The sequence below is a fragment of the Lithobates pipiens genome, unplaced genomic scaffold (assembly GCF_037356315.1).
Source record: "Lithobates pipiens isolate NorthernLeopardFrog02 unplaced genomic scaffold, aLitPip1_a1.2 Scaffold_18, whole genome shotgun sequence".
NCBI lineage: Eukaryota > Metazoa > Chordata > Amphibia > Anura > Ranidae > Lithobates > Lithobates pipiens.
In genome coordinates this window covers 626,821,133-626,835,744 of record NW_027507758.1, presented here as the reverse complement: position 1 = coordinate 626,835,744, position 14,612 = coordinate 626,821,133, and the positions used below count along the sequence as shown (strand labels likewise).

Sequence of the window (14,612 nt, the reverse complement as noted above, 5' to 3'; positions counted from 1 at the left end):
CGACCAATTGGATAAAAACCTCAAAAAAGGTTGATGTATAATTTAGTTAATATTCTTGAATATCTATATGAAGCAGTAAATATAAATACCCAGATATATAGTTGGATATTTTAATCCATTCTGAGAATAACAGACAGATCCAATTTTCTAACCATTAGCGGGGTCAAATCGACGTTCATTTTAGAAAATTAGAAGGAACAGAACAGAAAAATTTTCTCCATCGAACAAATTTTCAAATAGTGTATGTGGTTTTTGCTCAGAAGTTACATTCATTTTAAAATTGTATGTTAAAAGCAAGTGGAATTTTCAAACTACACTTGTCCATTTATCGAATGTACAAATAATTTTCATACAAATATTTGTGTGAATATTCTCATCCAAAAATTGATCTAGGATCTCTGGGGCGTGTCCCCATAGGAAGCCTCAAAGTATAGTATAGAGTTCCCCTATAGGACGGTACAAAGTATAGTATAGAGTTCCCCTATAGGAAGCCACAAAGTATAGTATAGAGTATAGAGTTCCCCTAGACAAAGGTACAAAAATGTCTGCATTTAGAATCACTTGCTTCCTTCTCTTGCCCAGGACTACATGTCCCATGAGACACTGCTCCTCACACATTCAAGTTCTCAGGCATTTACTGACATGCATGGATGGTGTACTGAGCTCTATTTTCTGATGTGTAAAAAAAATTCAATTTAGACTTACCGGTAACTTGTTTTCCAATAGACTTTCAGGACAGCCAACCGAGAGATCATGGCTCCTCCTCCAAAAAGGAAACACCTCCTCCATCAGAGATTTAAAGGAAAGCCTCCACGCAGCCTCCTCAGTTGTTTGTAGAGACTCTCCAACCCTAGCTGCAACACATAAGTAACATTTATATCATAGTATTACAGCAACAGCATAAACAGGGTGGGTTACTGCTGTCCTGAAAGTCTATTGGAAAACAAGTTACCGGTAAGTGTAATTTGAATTTTTCCAAAATGACTTTCAGGACAGCCACCCGAGAGGATTACAGAGACTTAGTACATTCAGGGCAGGACAACAGCCTGTAAGACTTTCCTTCCAAAAGCTTGATCCCCAGCTGTCATGAGATCTAATCTGTAATGGCGGTTAAATGTTGTCAGGCTTGTCCAGGTAGCTGCCTTATATATCTGCTCGGGGGTTGCGCCAGCTTTCTCTGCCCAACTCACCGCTGTAGCCATTGTGGAATGAGCCCGGATACTTACTGGACTCTTCTGGCCTGCAAAGGAATAGGCTTCTGCAATAGCCATCCTTAACCATCTTGCTATGGTTACTCTGGAAGCTTGCTTTCCCTTTTTAGTGCCTGAAAATAAAATAAATAATGCATCCGCACTTCTAAAGTCCTTTGTGGCTTCCAAGTAACCTAACATCCAAAGTATGGAATTCTTCTTCCTTCTTACCCGATTGATTAGAGCAGAATGTGGGAAGAATTATCACCTGAGATTGGTTCTGAACTGATGCCACTTTGGGAAAAAAATTAGGATCTGTTTTTAGAACAATCCTGTCTGGAAAAACTGAAAAAAAACGTCTCCCTGATTGACAAGACCTACAACTCACCGACTCTGCAAGCTGATGTAATGGCCACTAAAAAAACAGTTTTTAACGTAATCAACTTCAGGGAGGCCAAATTAATAGGTTCAAAGGGATCTCTGGTCAGGGCCTGTAGAACAATAGTCAAGTCCCACACTGGGCAATTTCTAGTCACGACTGGTCTAGACCGAGAGAGTGCTTTAAAAAATCTGGTCACTAAAGGGTCTGAAGCAATAGGCCTTTCCAAAAAAAAAAAACTAGCACAGCCACTTGAACCTTGAGGGTGCTGATCGCTAGGTCATTGTCCGCCCCTTCTTGCAGAAACTCCAACACTGAAGCAATTTGTTTTGGCGATCTTGCAGAAGTTGCGCACCAGGAGTTAAAGACTTTCCAGTACTTAAAGTATATTGCTCTTGTGACCCTTTTCCTACTGGAAATCAGTGTAGCCACCAACTTATCTGAGAAACCTTTTCTCTTCAGGAGCTGCTCCTAAGAAACCAGGCTGGGAGTCTTAGCTTTGCTAGATCTTGATGAACCAGAGGGCCCTGCAGAAGGAGATCCTGCCTTAATGGATGATGCCAGTATGGTTTTAGCTGCATCCGTAGCAGGGACGAGAACAACGGCCTTTTGGGCCAGAATGGAGTGATCAGAATTATCGTTGCATCCTCTTTCCTGATTTTGCTTATGACCCCAGTTATCAACTGAAATGGGGGAAGGTATAACATAGGCGAAACCTCCACCTGTGTGCAAAGGCATCTACTCCCAGTGACTGCTTGTGCCTGTTCAAGGAAAGAAAGAGAGGGACCTGGACATTTCCCTGGGTCGCAAAGAGATCTACTCTTGGCTGTCCCCATCTTTTTATGATCAACCTGAAGACCTCCGTATTCAATTGCCACTCTGCCTCTAAGATCTGGTTCCTGCTGAGGAAATCTGCTATTTTGTTTAGAGTTCCCTTTAGTTGGACCGTGGACAAGGATAGATTATGCCGCTCTGCCCAAGCCAGAATACCTCTTGCCAGGTCCTGTAGAGCCCAGCTTCTGGTTCCCCCTTGTCTGTTTATGTAAGCCACAGCGGTGGCGTTTTCCGACAGGACCTGAACATGTTGTCCCTGGACAAAATCTGCAAAGGCAAAAATTGCCATTTCCACTGCCTTCATTTACCTCCAATATGAGTAACTCCTTGCCTCCTCTGCGGACCAGGAGCCCTGAATCCAATGACTGCCCATGTGAGCCCCCCAACCCCAGGAGCTGGCAGTGGTCGCCAGCCGAACGTGGATTGGGAAGGATCACAACAGACCCTCTTTCCGGTTCCTCCACCACCATAGACTTCTCTTTACTGTGGTGGGCATCCTTACCAGAGAATACAACGAACTCTGCTGGTGGTCCCAAACCTTCAATAGAAAAGTTTGCAGAGGTCTGAGATGGTGCTTCGCCCACTGGACCGCCGGTATGGAAGAAGTCAAGGTTCCTAACACTGACATAATCTTCCTGATGGACAGGGTCTGATTGGATTGTAGTTAAGACACTAATTGTATCAACTTCTCCTGCTTATCCTCTGGCAGGAAGATCTTCTGATCCAGAGAGCTGATACGAAACCCCAGGAAGATCACTCCTGAGCAGGGAGATTAGATTTTTAGACCAAATTAGATTTTTGGAGATTTATAATTCAACCTACCTCTTTTAGGTGGGTGCAGGCTCTGTCCAGGTTTTTTTGCAGACCATCCCTAGACTGGGCAAAAAACAGCAGGTAGTCCAGGTAAGGAATCACTGAGATTCTCTCTAGGCATAGGAGGGCCATAATCTTGGTGAACACCCTTGGGGATGAAGACAGGCAGAACGGGAGTGCCCTGGACTGTAGATGTACTACCTTGCTCCCCTCCCTTAGTGCCAATCTCAGATATCTCTGTGACCTGGCGGAAATCAGAACGTGGAGATAGGTGTCCTGCAAATCTATGGATGCCATATAGCACCCCTGATTCAGGAAGTTCCTTATGGAAAAGATGGAGTCCATCCGAAACCTCTTGTACTGTACAGATTTGTTCAGTGCCTTGAGATTTAAAATGAGACGGAACTTCCATGAAGGCTCCCGGACCAGGAACACATGTGAGTAAAACCCCTGGCCTAGTTCTCCTGTTGGGACCGGCACCATGACCTTCTGATTTATCAGTTCCTGAATGAGGGACTTCATGGCAAAAGCCTTGACCAGATCCCTTGTGAACTCTATCAAGTAACCCTGGGAGATCATTCTCAAAATAAACTGGTTATGAGTAATGGCTCCCCACTGCGGGAGGAACTCCTGGAGTCTCCCTCCCACCTTGAGGGGTGAGTCATTGTGGTTTGGTGGTGGTCGCAGGAGGATTGAGGAGTACTCCTACCTTTGGACTTCTGTGCAGCCCAGAGCTTCCTTCTGTTCTGCGACCTATCTTCCGGTTGCCCTTTTGGGGTCCGAAAACACGTCTACGCGTTTGCACCGGCTTCTTCTTCACCGGAAACAATATCTTTTTGTCCGCCGTCTGGTCAAGAATAGACTAACTCTGAGTTGAACAAAAGATCCCCTGCAAAGGGAATACTACATAGCCTATTTTTAGACGCCGCATCCCCTGGCCATGTTTTCAGCCACAAGGCCCTTCTCACTGAATTAGTCAGGGCGGCTGATCTGGCTGTCATGCGGACCGACTCGGCTGAGGCATCTGCAATATAAGCAATCACAGCAGATAAGGTAGAAAAGGAGTCTAATATCTCCTGCTTTGGGGTATCAGCCATAATGTGCGCTTTTAATTGGTTAACCCAATGATCTAGATTCCTTGCCACACAGGTCTTTGCAATGGCCGGCTTTAAATTAATCATTATCGACTGCCAGGCTCTCTTTAGAAGGAGGTCCATCTTTTTGTCCATAGGCTCTTTCAATGTGCCCATATCCTCGAATGCCAAGTCCGTCGACTTTGAGACTTGCGAAAAGGCAGAATCTAATTTTGGGACCTTGTTCCAAATAAATTCTGGATTGTCTTCAAAAGGCAACCTCCTCTTGTGTGCCCTGGAAAAAATGGCTTCTTTTCAGGTTCTAACCATTCATTCTTGATCATATCTGAAATCACAGAATGGACCGGGAAGGTGCGACTTCTGGAATCCCCTAGCCCTGTATACATACGATCATGCAGAGAGAGTTCTTTCTTTTCTTCCTCTATTCCTAAGGTCATATAGATCACCTTAAGAAGTCTTCCCACTTCTTCTAAGGATAACTTATATGTAGAGGTGGCCTCCGAATCATTTTCCTCTTCCTCCGAATCAGATTCGTCTAATGCCAAAGAGACAGACTCCTGAGAGGTGTCTTGGGATATCCCACCCCCCATCATCAACTGAGAACTGCCCTGAAGCTCCAGGGATGGCTGCGGGGTTCTAGGCTTCCCTGATGTTCCCGGATCTTCTGTCAAATTAGATCTGAACGCCTGGAATGTAGCCTTGAGTTCATCCTTAATGGTCAAAAGCAAATCGCCACAAATGGATGGAGATTCTTCCCTAACCAGACTTGAAATATCAGACGCACAGAACGTTTTGACACATGTTTCACTTAGTTTTTCCTTGCAAACAGGGCACCTCCTCTTAACTGGTTGGGCAGCACTTTTGGCTTGGACACACAGAAAAGAGACAAGAAAAAACAAACCACGCTATTTATAAAACTCTGCAAATTAATGCATGTGACACCCAGGTGCATCTAGAAAAAAAAAACAAAAAAAAAAAACACACAATTCCCAGTGCCCAGCAAGCCAACACCACCCCAACACCTTCAGCCTCAGAGGTAACACCAAGAGCCTTACAGGTAACCAAAAGCCCCGGAAAAAGGGGGGTGCAGGGAAAACAGGGGGGGGAGGGTGATCACTTCCCTCCCCCTACTGGAGCAAAGGATCCGGATAATCAAGAGGCACAGCTCCTTACCTTAACCTTGCTGGCACCTTGGCTTGCCCCCTTGTCTGTATCGCCCTCCATCTTCAGCTCAGCAGAAGCATAGTAGCTATTTCACCGCAGGTCCCGGGATTCAAAATCACTGCTGCGTGGACCCGGAACTGGAAATAAGGCGCCAGGTGGCCCTCCTCTCTCCCCCTGTGTTCCAGCGGCCGGAAATGCTGCCGCACGCCACCCAGAAGTACCGCCCCTTTCCCCGAAGGACGTGGCCAAAGGCTCTCCTGGCCACCAGAACAATGGTGGCCACCTAGTTCCGCAATGCAGCGTGCGCTGCACGCAGGAATTCCAAACACCGCAGCCGCCTGCTCTGCAGAAAAAAACAGGGGTACTGGACAAACGGACGTACTGGTTCTCCCCGAGCACTGAAGGGGGAGAAAGAGCCCATAGCACAGTCCATCTAGAAGGCAGATGAGAGGACCAGCTCCAAGCAAAAACCAGAGAGGTGAGAACCAACTCCTTCTCAGGACCAGCCTGAGAGATCATGGCTCCCATCGGAGGTGTCCCTCTAGTTAGAGGAAACACAAAAAACTGAGGAGGCTGCGTGGATGCTTTCCTTTAAAGCTCTGATGGAGGAGGGATTTCCTTTTGGGAGGAGGAGCCGTGATCTCTCGGGTGGCTGTCCTGAAAGTCGTTTTGGAAATAATGCATTCTGTATGCAGGCCAAGTAATCAACTGACCAACTAATAAATTATGAAAATAGTTGACAAATATTTTCATAATTGATTATAATTATGAGTGGTTTCAGTCATACATCTCTGAATCACCTACCAGTTAATTTCTTTATTCATGGACCTTAGTCAGAGAGTGAGGAAACAATGAGAACTGTCTTTTATAGGAGTGACAGTGATGAGGGGATTATAGGACGAGCGTCCCCACCCCCTCTATCACTCATTGCCATCTTCCCAACACAAGAAGTCCTGCACTTCCTTATTTAGTCCATGATTTAGTCATGAATAACAGCGGGGCTGAGCCCCACCAGAGGTCAGAGAGTGAGGATGGGGAGAGAACAAACGAGATGAAGACTGGACTGATCCTGAAGACCACCATCATTGGTGTGACAGACCTAACCAGGACAGAGGCTTTTGGAGGGGACTGAATGCCAGCCTCTTGCCCACCGATCACAGGCCCTGGCATTTGGGGGAATGGTGCTCTTTGTGAGCTGTATGCCTTGGGACCCTGGAGGTGGTGTTACTTTGGATTCAGGTTCATATCCCCCCAAGACACACACTCTGGGAACCTTGTAATTTGCCATATTACAAATAGTGACTGATTCATAACGTTGAGGCTCATAGAAGATGCTGATGTCATCAACTCTGCTATTATGAGAAGGTTTTCTTGGATTTGCCCAAAGACTATTCTTTGTTGTTAATTCTGAACAATTTATGGTCATTGAAAGAACTGATCACATTGACCTCCGGAGACGGACTGTCTGGTCACCTAGGCTGCCTTAAGTGCTGTGTTAATTAACATGTTAATTATGTAATTGTCTTTTAAGTTGTTGCTATAGGGGAGGGGGGAATATCCATGAGCAGCCCTACCTCATTATCTAGCCCCTTGTGTTAAAAGTGTATAGAAAGGCTGTATTCTGTCCAATAAATCATTCAAGATTCTACAAGCTATTTTCGGCTAGACTTGTATTCAATGCAGCTATAATAATCTATCTCTCTGATGGTCAGACTGGAGGAAGCGGGATATACTGACGGAAGCACTCAAGCGGAGTGTGGGATAGGATCCGTCACAATTAGGGTATTGACTCCTCCCTCATTATCACTTTCTGTTTAAGGTTCCAAAGTTTGAGGATGTTATCACATTATTATCAACATGTAAAAGTCTGTGCTCCAATCACATCATCAGATATAAAATGTCCAGCTGGTAGAAAATGGGTGTAACAAAAGAGAATACCTATTATGTTTATCTATAGCAGTAGGTAGAGGGGAGAGAGTCAGGACTATGTAATGTACAACATATTGTATAAGACACAACAGATTGGACTATATAGTATCAGAATTCATTAATGTACAACATAGAGTATATAGTGCAGGGGACAGGAATATGTAATGTACAAAATAAAATATATAGTGCAGGGGTCAGGAGTATTTAATGTGCAAAATAAGTGATACAGTGTAAGGGTCAGTAAGTTGCAGAGGTCCCACATTGCTGCCTCCCATTTCCTGAGACTAAACACATTGTTTCTATGTGTTTATCAGATGATGGAGGATCTAGGTGGAGCCTCCGTACTGCTCTCTCCTTTACAATAAAGTCTCCTCTTACCCGGTGATGTGAGGGGCGGCTGATTGTCCATCATGACTTCCTTGTAGAGATCCTTGTGTCCGTCCAAATACTCCCACTCCTCCATGGAGAAATGGACAGTGACATCCTGACACCTTATAGGAACCTGACACACACAATGATACAGTCACCATCCAGACACATCCCTTGTCTGTTACTGGATAATGTCCCAGAATTCCCAGCACTGCTCACCTCTTCTGTCAGCAGCTCCATCATCTTCTTGGTGACTTCTAGAATCTTCTGTGTGTTGTGTCTTGTAGGGATCAGGGATGGTGGTGGGGGGATGGTGATGGGATTCTGGATTCTCGAGGATCTTGTGGTCATATTATGAGATCTCCTTGTGTCATTTTCTGTAGTTGTCTTCATTATTACTGTACAGTTCTGTGTTATACAAAGATAAACATCAATCTCCCACAGGGAGGTATTAACAGCATCATGGGCTTCGGGGTAAAGTAATGTACTGGGGCCCCTATTAGCCTGCCCCAATTTATGCACCTACACTCAAAAATGGAAGTATAAATAGTTGATAGAATTAAACAGATATTTATTAGTACTTTTAATATAATAGATTTTAAACAATGAGAATACATGCCATAAATCAAAGACTAATCAACACAGGGCACAGGGGAGTAGAAGGGTACAGTACAGGGGGATAGGAGGGCACAGTACAGAGGGGGTATAGGAAGGCACAGTACAGGGGGGTATAGGATGGCGCAGTATAGGGGGCAGGAAGTTACAGTTCAGAGGGTGCAGGAGGGTACAGTATTGGGGATGCAGGAGGGTATAGTACGGGGGGATACTGTAGGAGCGCACAGTACATGTGGGGCAAGAGGGCACATTACAGGGGAAAAATTTGCGCACAGTATAGAGGGGGGGTACAGGAGAACACAGTACATGGTGTATATAAGGGTACAGTACAGCGGGCAGGAGAGAATAATTCAGGAGGGCACAGTACGTAGGGCAGGAGAGCATAATACAAGAGGGTCAGAAGGGCACAGCATAGGGGGCAGTAGGTCACAGTACAGGGGGAGGAGGAGGGCACAGTACAAGAAGGCACAGTACAGAGGGCAGGAGGGTAAAATATGGGGGGCAGGGGTGCACAGTATAGGTCGGGGTGGGAGGGCACAACTCTGGGGGGCAGGAGTGTGCAGTAAAAGTGAGGGTGGGCACAGTACAGGGGGTCAGTAGGGCACATTACAGGGGGCAAGAGAGCACAATATGGAGGGAGGCAAGAGTGCACAGTACAGGTGGTGGTGGGAGGGCACAGTATAGGGTGCAGCAATGTAGCTGAGCAGCACAGGGAAGCTGCTGTCACAGATCTTACCTGTTCTGACAACCTGTCACTGGGCTACACCTATAATTGGAATAATATCTCTCCCCTATACACCCCTGTGCCTTCCTCCCACAACTTCGGCACTTTGTAGGGGTTAAGGAAGAACCCCGAGGTGGAGCATCTTACTATTGCTCGTGTGGTCGGGATGTGTACTGCTTTGATCACATGAGATAAATAGAAGAGGAGGTCTGGCGAGGATCAGTGCTGTACAAATCCCGCCCACAGAAACAGCAGCAGTAGTAAGATGCTCCACCTTGGGGGGTCCTTCCTTAACTCCTGGAAAGTAGTGGGGGGGGGGGGGAGATGTCATTCTGATTGTAGATTTTACCCGGTGGCAAGGCTGCTGCTGTACCTGCACACACCAGATTCTGGGACACTGCTGGGGACACGGCAATCCTGGCAGATTAGTAAAAAGCTTGACTGACTGTCCCGGAATATTGGTATGATGTATTGCAATATTCTCAAGGGACCCCTGGGCAGTGCCCATGCATTAAAGAGGAGCTCCACCCAAAAGGGGAAGAAGCACTTGTTTGCCTCATCCCCCCCCCCCGCCACATTTGGCACCTTTCAGAGAGGTGCGGGTATCTAGTTTTGACAAATGAACTCAGAAGTTTGGCCCCCCTCCTCCCTCCCTCGCTGCTGAGCCATTCACAAAGCACAGTGCGCTTCACATATGCGCAGTAGGGAACTGGCTGTGCAAAGGCTTCACTGCCGGTTTCCCTTAGCAGAGATGGCAGCACCCAAGAGCTGATTGAAAAATCGACTTGGGTGATGACACTGCTGGATTGGTGAGTGTAAGTGTCCTAATATTATAGGTCAGCAGCTACAGTATTTGTACCTGCTGACTTTTATTGTTTTCTGAAGGAGCCTGGAGATCCTCTTTAAGATGGCTCCGCTCTCTCATAATCCCTCATCTCTAAGGTCAGCTCTATATTTATTCTCCAGGGATTGGCCACAATGTTCCCGATTCAGCAACGGACAGACATCTCCATCCAATGATATGAATACAATGTGGTCATATGTATAGATCCTTCTAGAAGTCATATAATAGAGTCACTAATGTTTTACTAGTATAGCTCACTGACCCACCAGGAAATGCTACCCATGGATTTAGTGGTCAGTGGGCGTGGCATGCTGATAATCACAGGTCTCTCTGATTGGACTAAACCTGAGATTGTTCTCTTCTATAACCAATGCCGCCATCTTGTGCTATAACCAAATATCATAGAGTACGTACACTTCATGTATTCATAGTACGTGTTATTGATGAGCAGAACATCAGAAGACTAAAAGTTACTGAAAACATCCCAGTGTGCAGCGGAGTCAGATTTAACCCCTTCATTACACTCACCTCTCCAGTCAGCAGGCTGAGGATCTCCAGGGTGAGGTTCAATATCATCTCATTCCAGGGAAATTCCTTCTTTACATTCCTCACGAAACTCAAATTCTGCTGATTGTCCATCATGACGTCCTTGTAGAGATCCTTGTGTCCTTCTAAATACTCCCACTCCTCCATGGAGAAATAGACAGTGACATCCTGACACCTTATAGGAACCTGACACACACAATGATACAGTCACCATCCAGACACATCCCTTGTCTGTTACTGGATAATGTCCCAGAATTCCCGGCACCGCTCACCTCTCCTGTCAGCAGCTCCATCATCTTCTTGGTGACTTCTAGAATGTTCTGCATGTTGTGTCTCTCAGGTTTTAGGGAGTCACATGGAGGCACTGTGATGGTCATATGATCACCTGACTTCACAAAAGGAAATCTCTGTATTGAGGAACCAATAGGAATATCATGTTAGAATCCCAGAATCCTCCTCACCTCTCCGGTCAGGTCTGTGTTTTATTAATAGAGATAAGAGTGATGTCATGTGACCTCCCAGAATCCTCCTCACCTCTCCGGTCAGGTCTGTGTTTTATTAATAGAGATAAGAGTGATGTCATGTGACCTCCCAGAATCCTCCTCACCTCTCCAGTCAGGTCTGTGTTTTATTAATAGAGATAAGAGTGATGTCATGTGACCTCCCAGAATCCTCCTCACCTCTCCGGTCAGGTCTGTGTTTTATTAATAGAGATAAGTGTGATGTCATGTGACCTCCCAGAATCCTCCTCACCTCTCCGGTCAGCAGGTAGATGATCTCCAGGGTGAGGTTTAGTATCCTCTCGGTCATGTGACTCCGGTCCTCCTCCATCCTCATTGATGAGGTCATATGCGGGTTTCTCTGTAGATGGATAGCGGAGAATGCACTGCTTAGTCTCTGATCAGCAGATTTGTAACAGCCAATAATGTGAAGCAATAGATAATCATAACTGCATAACAGTGAAACATAAGACAGCTACCGTAAGTGCATATGGGGTAAGATAAGACTCTTACGGAGATAAGTGAGATTTCTCATATTCCATGTTTGAGTGATAGAAGAGTCTTCCACTATACGTCCAATATATATAAATCCTAGTCTGGAGTTCAACAGATATATGGCTAGGGACCTGTCTGGATGGCTTTACAATCTTTACTGGTTAAAGTGGACTGGACAGTCCTGTTGGAACCTTGCCAGGCGCCAGCTTTAGGAATTAATATTTGGGACAATTAGAGCCATGAAGAACTAACCACTTGCGGAACGCCCCATACACAAATACAATGATGAACCGGCCAATCTGCTCTAAATCACATACATGTGATTTGTAAATCACATGTATGTGATCCACATCTCCAGGTAGGGGGCTTGCGCCCGCTGCCCGATCTGTACTGTTATTCGGTACAGCACAAGTCAGTCAGCGGGTCCCGAACAATGATTTATGACCGGAACCTGTGAATCACAGCACAGAGCTCTGTGTTTAATAACAGCATAGAGCTCTGTACACCGAGCAGTAATTGGAAAAATCAGCCACATCTATTAGTAAAAGCCACACACAATACATACATTACACATTGTTAGGCACACAGTTAACCCTTTCATTGCCCCTGTGCATTGTGGGAGCACGCCCCCCCCCCCCCAACACTTCTGCCGCCCTCCCTATTCATGTGCCCGGCAACTTTTAGGATGACGGACACATGAAATACTATGGCGGGGATAGACCTGTCTCCCAATTGGCCAAAGCATTAGGCAATCCTATTGAATGCCTAACGCTTTGGCGGAAGAGGAGATGAGCAGACACAGGAGCCGCAGCTGCTGCTTCCGCCAAGGAAAACCACAGAGGAAGAGACGAGAGCCGCCGAGGAAGAGAGCTGCTGAGGAGAAGAACTGCCGAGGAGAAGAGCCACCGAGGAGAAGAGCAGCCAAGGAGAAGAGCAGCCGAGGAGAAGAGCAGCCGAGGAGAAGAGCAGCCGAGGAGAAGAGCCGCCGAGGAGAAGAGCCGCCGAGGAGAAGAGCCGCCGAGGAGAAGAGCAGCCGAGGAGAAGAGCCGCCGAGGAGGAGAGCCGCCGAGGAGGAGAGCCGCCGAGGAGGAGAGCCACCAAGGAGAAGAGGAGTGGTACGTGCCACCGGACCAGCCATGCGTGGGGGGGGGGGGTTAGTGAAGTGACAATTGGCTGCATTAGATAGGCACAAGTGGCTACATTAGATGGGCACAAGTGGCTGCATTTGAAGTGACAAGTGGTTGCATTAGATGGGCACGGGTGGCTGCATTTGATGGGGGACAAGTGGCTGCATTTGATGGGGCACAAGTGGCTGCATTTGATGGCCATGGGTGGCTGCATTTGATGGGCACAAGTGGCTGCATTTGACGGGCACAAGTGGCTGCATTTGACGGGCACAAGTGGCTGCATATACTGGGCACAGGGGGCTGCATTTGATGGGGCAAAAGTGGCTGCGTATGATGGACACAATGGCTGCGTATGATGGACACAGTGGCTGCATTTGATGGGCACAACGGCTGCATTTGATGGGCACAGTGAGGCTGCAATGTATGGGGGGGGGTCAGTATTTTTCAGGTTTGTTTGCGACCCCCTAAAAAATTTGGAGCACCAGCCACCACTTATTATCACTGATTCCTGTATTGGTGTCACTGGTGATGTCAGTGTCAGTTCTCAGCCGGTGTAATTAGTACAGTGACAGTGTATTATCACTTATACCTAGGTCAGTTAGTGTCAGATTTCCCACCCCACTTTCACAGTCCCACTATAAGTCACTGATCACCGCCATTACTAATATAAAAGATAAATAAAAATGCCAGTATATGTACCATCATTTTTAGACGTATAACTTTCATGCTAACCAGTCAATATACACTCATTGGGTTTTTTTTTTTTACCAAAGACATGTAGCAGAATACATTTTGGCCTAATTTATAAAGAATTTGTTTTGGAGGTGATCGAATACCACCAAAAAAAAGCTCTATTTGTGTAAAAAAATAAAAAAATGATATAAATGTAATTTGGGTACAGTGTCACATGACCACGCAATTACCAGTGAAAGTAGTGCAGTGCTGAATAGCAAAGAATGCCCTGGGCATGAAGGCGGTAAAACCTTCCGGGAGAGAAGGGGTAATATACTTGTCATGTGATTGGATAATTTGTGGCAGAATGTGGAGATGAATTGACCAATCATAATTCCAGTCTAATTCCTTATCTGGATGTACTGTACCATATAAAAATGTTCTGTGTAAAGCCTAGAGGATGGAGATGGATCTCATTCCTTCACATCTTATCTTCTGTGGACAATAATGTCTTCTCTGATGGAAGATCATCTCCATCCTGATTCCAGGATTTGCTGAGAAAATCCACAACTCCCTTTACATTTTTGGTGCCTTTGACCCCCCCCCCGGGAATGCAGAGATTCAGAAGCGAGATCTGAGATCCATAGTTCAGACGGCTGGAGAATCCTCAGATGGCCCAAAAAAGTATGGGTCAGACCACTGCCCTTTCCACTTTCACCAACTTGCAGAGCAGGTGCTACCATAAGGGCACCAGGCTGGGGAGGGGGGAACAGGGATTGTAGGAGAGGAACACGAATACACTGTACACAGCACAGACTACAGCCGCCCTGCTGCAGTGACCCACACTCAGCTGTCTCTCCTGCTCCCCCTAGTGGTCATGCTGGAACAGGAAGCACAGGTGACAGCTGAGGCTGTTTGGTCCCCCCCCCCAAGTTGTGTTTCCCTTTCCTGGGGCTACATGAACTGCTGCACCGAATAGAGAGTGCCTGTCATCGTGTATAGGACTCCTTTCTCCCACCTGCCAATAGTGATGGGCAGAACATCCCTCAGTTCGGTTTGCACTAGCACTCCCGTACAGGGAAAACATTGGGACCCAAAACCGCAAACTCTATGGGACCCGAACATGAAAAATCAAAAGTCCCCATTTTGAACACTTATATGTCAGTTATTGGTGATAAAAAGGGTATGGGGGTCCAGGTACAGCCCTGGGGGACATATATCAATGCAGAATTATTTTTTTAAATATTGTTTTAAAGGAGCAGTGATTTTAATAATACCTAAAGTGAACAGGAACAATAAAAAAATGTTAAATATAAT

The 14,612-nt window shown here is 46.2% G+C and overlaps 2 protein-coding genes across 2 annotated transcripts in view; one reads left to right on the top strand and one right to left on the bottom strand.

The window, feature by feature from the left end:
• The window catches only part of LOC143989573 (uncharacterized), a 214,455-nt gene that overhangs the window by 66,246 nt on the left and 133,597 nt on the right, over window positions 1–14,612 (top strand). The gene's annotated exons all lie outside the window — the stretch shown is intronic.
• LOC143989916 (uncharacterized) overlaps window positions 1–14,612 on the bottom strand; it is a 225,893-nt gene that overhangs the window by 94,955 nt on the left and 116,326 nt on the right. The gene's annotated exons all lie outside the window — the stretch shown is intronic.